At 41.0% G+C, this 7,904-nt stretch overlaps 1 long non-coding RNA gene across 1 annotated transcript; it reads right to left on the reverse strand.

Moving 5' to 3' along the window:
• Window positions 1-282: 282 nt before the first annotated feature.
• On the reverse strand, window positions 283-5,049 carry LOC116556807. Its single transcript, XR_004271169.1, has 2 exons — window positions 4,341-5,049; window positions 283-863 (listed from the first exon to the last, which is right to left on the reverse strand). It is a non-coding gene; the product is annotated as an uncharacterized LOC116556807 (long non-coding RNA).
• Between the last annotated feature and the right edge of the window lie 2,855 nt (window positions 5,050-7,904).

Genomic DNA, 7,904 nt, shown 5'->3' on the forward strand with positions numbered 1-7,904 from the left:
TGTTCTGCATTTTAACAACTCCCAGGTGCTCCTGGTGCTGCTGGTCCAAGGATCACACTTGAAATAGCAACGGCCTAGTGACTCAGCCAGACCTCTTTTAAAGAGGACAGGGGGAGAGTAAAGGATTGTCTTTTGAAATTTGAAAGACAAGATTATATTAGTATTTCAGCTTTATTTATTTAAAAACCAGTAGTGGAGAAATGCTGTAGAACTTTGCTCCTTAGAATAGCTAAAATCCAGGTTCTTGTCACATGACCAGAAAAATTTAGGCACACAGACACATTGAAGGGTGAATACAGCAGGACTTTATTGGAAAAGGAAAAAAAGAAAGAAAAAAACTCAGCAAAGTGAGATGGAGACCTGCTAATAGGTCCTCTACCTCATAGATTGATTCCCAGGTCACCACATAAACTGAAGAAAGCAGGTTTCTCCCCTGCATAAGGTTTGAATTCCCCATAGCTCCACCCTCTAGTGTGCTTGTTGGGCTCCAGTCCACTGTGGGCATGCCCAGATAAGCCCTGAGAAGCTTCCCTCATTTGCACGAAAACATCTAATGCAAATACTTGTGGGGCAGCTCAGAGATTCTCCAGGGACCCTTTATTATCTGGCTAGGCATTTGGCTGCCTCATTCCCCGCTCTAAAAATGTACATCTATCTTCTGTTAGAATAAAGATAAGGATAAGAACAAAAACCAATCCTAACTGCTCCCTAATGACAGGGGGTAGGAGGTGTTTGAGCCATAAGGTCGATTCTATTTTGGGAAAATGGTGGTCAGATCTTCTTCAGAGGCCTATCTAAGGGTCTCCAGCAAAAGGGGCCATCATCCGTGGCTCCGGTTGCATGACCATTTGGAGTCTGATGGCCTGAAGGTGAGAAGAGACAGAGTTATTAGAAAACATGTATTAAAACACACAAGGGAGGGTTAAGGACAGTTCAAAAAATCCCAAGGTCTTTTACTGGTTTGCACAGGGAGAGGTAGGTCAAAAGTCTGACTAGTATAAAAAGGAAAAAAAACTTTGGGAGGCCGAGGCAGGTGGATCACAAGGTCAAGAGATCGAGACCATCCTGGTCAACATGGTGAAACCCCATCTCTACTAAAAATACAAAAAAAAAATTAGCTGGGCATGGTGGCACGTGCCTGTAATCCCAGCTACTCAGGAGGCTGAGACAGGAGAATTGCCTGAACCCAGGAGGCGGAGGTTGCGGTGAGCCGAGATCGCGCCGTTGCACTCCAGCCTGGGTAACAAGAGCGAAACTCCGTCTCAAAAAAAAAAAAAAAAACAAAAAACAACCTTTTACCCTTTCGCCAGCATGTCAGACTTCTGGGTTCCCTTCCCCTGAGCCCAACCAGTCTAAGGTTTGGGAATTAACTCTTCCCAGTTTGGAGGACGCACCTGAGGGGAATGTATAAAAACAAAATTACCTAGCTGTGAAGAAAAGTCAGAGGAGGAAAAAGGAAAAAAGCTGCTTTTTCAGAGGAGTCCCAGAGGTTCAGTTTGCATTTGAAAGGGGTACAGACTGAAGATGAATGGCTTCTCATCTAGAAAGGGGAGCAGGCATCTCTGATTTCTTTCTCTTCTTAGCAAATACCCAGGATACATGAGGGAGGAAAAGTGAGGTGTTCTTCTTTCCTCTGTCCTTATATCCCTGAGTTCCAGTGACTATGATAGGGTGTCACCCATGGCTGTCAAAGCAGCTTTCAATCATGTAACAGGGGGTGCCTAGGGAGTGGGAGTATCTGCTCTTAACTGCGTATGCCCTATCTCCCCTGCTGTCAGTAGCCTTAGAATCCCTTAGTCATTTATGCCATGAATACTAGTATGACCTTTATCCATGAAACGGGAAGCTTGGCTCAACTGGCAGGAATTAGTAATGCCCACCTGTGCTGTGCCTTTTAACTTTTGTTGTCATCTTCCTCTGGGTCCCTCAGATCCGGTTTCTTTCCTTCCTTCCTTCCTTCCTTCCTTCCTTTCTTTTTTTTCTCTTTCTTCTTTCTTTCTCTTTCCTTTCTTTCTCTCTCTCTTTCTTTCTTTCTCTCTTTATTTCTTTCTTTCTCTTTCTCTCTTTATTTCTTTCTCTTTCTCTCTTTCTTTCTTTCTTTCTCTGTCTTTCTCTTTCTCTTTCTCTCTTTCTTTCTTTCTTTCTTTGATGGAGTCTCACTCTCTTGCCCAGGATGGAGTGCAGTGATACAATCTTGGCTCACTGCAGCCTCCACCTCCCAGGTTCTAGTGATTCTTCTGCCTCATCCTTCCCAGTAAGTGGGACTACAGGCACGTGCCACCACACCCAGCTAATTTTTATATTTTTAGGATGATGGAGTTTCAGCATATTGGCCAGGCTGGTCTCGAACTCCTGACGTTGTGATCCACCCGCAGCCTCCCAAAGTGCTGGAATTACAGGTATAAGCCACCATGCCCAGCCCAGATCCAGTTTTCTTCTTGGGGCTTTCACCCAAAACTTAGAATTGAGCTTCGGACCAAAAATGTGTCTCAGTGGGGAGGGGTGTTGCATGAACTCCTTATCATAAGCCAAATGCTATGGTGAAGCTGTGCAATTGAGTCCTTCTCCAGCAAGGGAGAGAAAAAGGATGTCTTGTGACACTCCCAGATAACTGTCTAAGATTACTCCCAGATAACTCCCAGATATGCTTGCTAAGATTTGAGTGCATGGGTTTTGGCTTTGGTTAAATCCATTGGTCTTACTTTCCCAAAAAGGAGACTTCCGAGTGATGGGCACCCATTTCCATCACCTGGCAGGATTTGCAAGACAATTGCTCAGAACTAGTACATTGATCGAGATTTTTACAATACCCCTTCCTCCTGTTCCTTTTGAGCTGTAGCTGGTGATCACTGGTTGGTTTACAGGAATAAGCAGTGTTAGTTTAAAATGTAGGCAAAAACTAAAAAACAAATGAGTCAAAAATTTAGCGGCAAATGTATGATAAATTTTGAAACATAATTTCTCTCTAATCCTATTTCTGTTAAAAACAAATCATAAGACTGTGTTGTTTGCAAAGTAGACTTTAGTCTTGTACTCGATCTGCTTCTTTGCATAAAGTGCGGCAAGAATACTTATTTCTACATATGCCTTTATATTTTTATTTATTTATTTATTTTGAGACAGTCTCACTCTGTTGCCTAGGCTGGAGTGCAGTGGCATGTTCGCAACCTCTGCCTCCTGGGTTCAAGTGATTCTCCTGCCTCAGTCTCCCAAGTAGCTGGGCTTACAGATATGTGCCACCATACCCAGCTATTGTTTGTATTTTTAATAGAGATGGGTTTTCACTATGTTGGCCAGGCTGGTCTCAAACTCCGGACCTAAAGTGATCCGCCTACCTCGGTCTTCCAAAGTGCTTGGATTACAGGTGTGAGGCACCACACCTGGCTTTACATACACCTTTTAGATTGGCTTTGATGGGACTCTGTTCCACAAGGAATCCCAGATAAGACCTTTTCAAGGTGAGCCCAGACATGGTTTTGTATCCTCAAATACCTATTAGTTGGGTAAACTCCTCTTTTCTTGAGGTCCCAAGACTATGTGGTTGTTGTTGGAAAGTTACATTCTTTACTCTCGACAGGTTTGGAACCCTGTACAGGGACTGTGTAGCCCAGAATATGAGCCCAGTTTTCCCAAAGGGCTTTTATTAGCTCTGCAAGATGAGCTTGATTCCTTAAAAGGAAGCATACCCTTCCAGTCCAAGCCCTGGTAAAACAACCAGTTTCTCCAATTGTATCCTGTTGCAAAAGGATTCTTATTGCTCTGATGCAAATAACTATATTGACATAAGTTAAGAATACTCAGTTTCCAAATTCTAGAGGTATATGAGGGAGGGAAAGTGAGGCATTCTTCTTTCTTTCCTCCGTTCTTGTATCCATAAGTCTTGGTGACCACCACGGGGTGCTACCCATGATGTCAAAGCGGCTTTCACTCGTGTTAACAGAGGGGCTTAGGGAGTAGGAGCATCCATTTTTTTTTTTTTGAGATGGAGTTTCGCTCTTGTTGCCCAGGCTGGAGTGCAATGGCACGATCTCGGCTCACTGCAACCTCCGCCTCCTGGGTTCAGGCAATTCTCCTGCCTCAGCCTCCTGAGTAGCTGGGATTACAGGCACATGCCACCATGCCCAGCTCATTTTTTGTATTTTTAGTAGAGACGAGGTTTCACCATATTGATCAGGATGGTCTAGATCTCTTGACCTTGAGATCCACCCGCCTCGGCCTCCCAAAGGAGGAGTATCCATTCTTATCCATGTATGCCCTATCTCCCCTATCCAATCTTACTATGTATGCCCAATCTCTCCCCAGTCAGAGAGAAACAAACATAATCCAAATTTTTTTCACACCTTTCTCAATTATTAAAGTCTGTAAATAGCTCAAAATACGTTTCCTTGACTCTGAAAAATGAAACAAAGATTAGCAATATTTCAAGCAAAAGTCAAAAAGATTACTTCAGTTTTCTATTAGTCCATTTAGTTAGCTCTTGTTTTGCTTGAGATTCGTGAACATTTCAGAATCTTCATGAGTCCTGTATAGTTTTCCTTTATTCCAATGTTATAGTCGCCGAAGTTATCAGAAACCTGTATTTGAGAGCACTTGTCAGGGTCCCATAGTTTATTATAAGCCGTCTTTCGAAAAGGATCAAAACAAGACAAACATTGTTTGTGAATAACAAAATGTACAGGGTGGTTACAGTCAGAAACAAGATTGACAAAGAAATGTGGTTATCTCCAAGGTTTACAAAACTTAACATAACAACCTTAATTGTGATTGATAGCATATACTCAGACATTAGAATTTTAGAAATCCCGCATAATTTTGGAACCTATGTTAATATTACTCCCTAAAATATAACCTGAAAATTAAACATCATTTTGGCAAACCCATGTACCTAAACATGTTAACTAATCTGTTGACCTCTCTTGTGGATGCTTCAGGGGTCCTCTGTAGCTTCGAAAAGCCAGGCATCAGGAAACATAATTTTGAAACTGAAGTTTGATTTTGATAAGCCTATTAAATAGTAGAGATTTAAAACATTTGATGTTTTGAAATAGAATTCCAGATGACCACAAGTTATTTATTTTGTCAAAATGATGACTCAGAATTTTTTTTAAAAAGCAAAAACCTTTTTCAACGCGTTACAAATTTTGCTAAAGAGCAGTTTAGTGCCTTAAGAGTAACTTGTGCTTTCATTTCAATGCTCAATTAACAGAAAAACCATAAAATATCCTTTTGAATTTAGTTAATATGTTCACACACAAAATTTCATTTGCAAGATGAATTTTTACAATACTTCCACAACTTTTTGAACTTTTAGCTTTATCTTATCTAATTCAAAACAATACTTTAACCTTAGGCAAAAATGTACTTTTTGATGACATCTGCATTTTACCAAAATCTTTTAGGCTGTTTTTATTTCTCAAACATGAAAGTCATGCAAACTAAAAGATACCACAGCTTTTTTTTTTCCCTTTAGAAAAATATTTGTTCCAAGAACTTATTCTTCTTTAAGTCAATTAATTAGTGCTCTCTTTTTTTATAGACATCACACACACAACACATACATAACTACATGGACAGGCAGAAGAAAACCCAGCAGCCCTAAGATTTTTCATTCACCAATTTCCTAATTGGATTATTGGTCTCTGAGTGGAGCCCTTTAAGAGACAGGGCTAGGAAAACATACCATAGGTGGGGAAATAAACAGATTTTTAGAGGAATCTATCCATTTTTAATTCCTGGGGTTCTCTTTCAAAAACAGATTTCTTCCCAAAACAGGGTCAGTGACACCTTCTCTGTTTTTCCCAAGGAGTCCCATGCCTGCAGGAGTTATCTTAGAGCCTCTCATGTGAGCATTGAATGGCAAGACAAAATGGAGAAAAATAATCCAGTTGACAGAAAAAAACCTTTTTCCAGCAAAACAAAATTCAAATAAAGAAAAGCATAAAGGCCTTCTAAATATACCTAAAACGTGAATATCCACTTTTAATTAAGCTGTGTACTTGTTAAGAAAATCCTTGGACTCCCCCATTCCCCGACTTAAGCCACACCAAGCAGCCAGTATTTCTGGCTTTCAAACTTTAGTAAAAGCTTAGAGAAAGAAAAATCCAAGGCAGTTCGTGGAGCAGAAGAGAATCAACAAGTAGCAAAGGTCACACAGGTATCAAACCAGAAAGGACTCATTCTCAAAGCCAAGACTGAACCTGGCCACCACTGTAAAATTGCAGAGGCTAAACAAAACATTGCCATGTGGTTACAGGTTATGCTCCCAAGGACACAAAACAGAATGGAAGCCTGCAGCAAAGTTTGCTACTGATCATACCAGATTGGCTACAACTTAAGACCAAAGTCACAAATCCTTTTTCATAATTAAAACTTTACAGGGAATATAAACAGTGATCCTTATCCTTCCTGGCCTAGAAAAATATCTAAAAGGAAAAAAAAAAATCTCCACTTAAAAGGTAACTACTAACAGGGCAGAGAAAAGGGCAAAAAGTTTAATGTGCAGGGTTGGAAAGATGCCTGGGGAAAGAATCTCTTATTCTTATGCAAATGTGTTTCTCCAACTGGGAGAGAAACTTAAGTTGGGCTTGGGGGAGCCACCAGTTTACCTGTACACCCCCAAAAAAGGAGGAAAAGGCTGACATTCCCGACCCTGGGGAGCAATGTGGGAATGGGGAGGGAGGCATAATTTCCTCTACCCTCAGAAGTCCAAAGACAAAAAGGTTTAAAATCAAAAGAAAAAAAAAAATGTGGTTCTATCTATCCTTCTCAACCTCCCTCAACCCCCACATTGGGCACCAAAAATGTTGCAGAAATTTGCTCTTTAGTTCAGCTAAAACCCAGGTTTTTGTCACACGACCAGAAAAAGGTAGGCACACAGACACATTGAAAGGATGTGTAGAGCAGGACTTTATTGGGAAAAGAGCAAAAAGAAAAAAAACCCAGCAAAGTGAGATGGAGTCCTGCTAACAGGCCATCACCTCACAGATTGATTCCCAGGTCATCACACAAGCTGAAGAGAACAGGCTCCGCACCTGCATAAGGCGCAAATTCCCCATGGCTCTACCCACTTCTCCAGTGCGTATGTCACGCTCCAATCTGCTGTGAGCATGCCCAGACAAACCCTGGACAGGTTCCCCCAGCTGCCCAAAAGCATTTTATGTAAACAATTGTCAGGTGGGTTGGAGATTCTCCAGGGACCCCTTTTTATCTGCTTAAGCATTTTGATGTCTCAGAATTGTATGGTAATTGTTCTCCACAGTGCCTACATTCCCATTCCAAATTTACACAATTACCAGTTTTGTGAATTAACTCCTAAGAATATTTTTCACTTTATTTTATTTTATTTAGACAGCGTCTAACTCTGTCACCCAGGCTGGAGTGCAGCGGTAACGATCTTGGCTCACTGAAGCCTCCATTTCCCAGGTTCAAGCGATTATCCTGCTTCGGCCTCCTGAGTAGCTAGGATTACAGCCACACACCACCAGACCTGGCCAATTTTTTTTTTTTTTTTTTTTGTATATTTAGTAGAGATGGGGCTTCACCATGTTGGCCAGGCTGATCTCGAACTCCTGACCTTAGGTGATCCACCCACCTCATCCTCCCAAAGTGCTGGAATTACAGGAGTGAGCCACCATGCTTGGTGTAAGAATATTCTATGACTTATCTTGTCCCGAGTTAAGAATTCAAGATGTCTTATATTTTAAGACAAATCAAAAAATGTAATTTAGAAGTAGGTAATGAAAAATAAGTCAAAATAAAAATAAGAATAATTAATGTAGTCTGAAGTGTCATAACATTTCAAATTATATAGTGGTCCGAATAGTGGTTACCTTTTGTGGGATTCTGACAGGAAAAGGACATGGAAGCAGCTTTCTAGGGTGCTGGGAATATTCTCTATTTTGATT

The sequence above is a fragment of the Sapajus apella genome, unplaced genomic scaffold, assembly GCF_009761245.1.
Source record: "Sapajus apella isolate SASKATOON/1434 unplaced genomic scaffold, GSC_monkey_1.0 scaffold17, whole genome shotgun sequence".
NCBI lineage: Eukaryota > Metazoa > Chordata > Mammalia > Primates > Cebidae > Sapajus > Sapajus apella.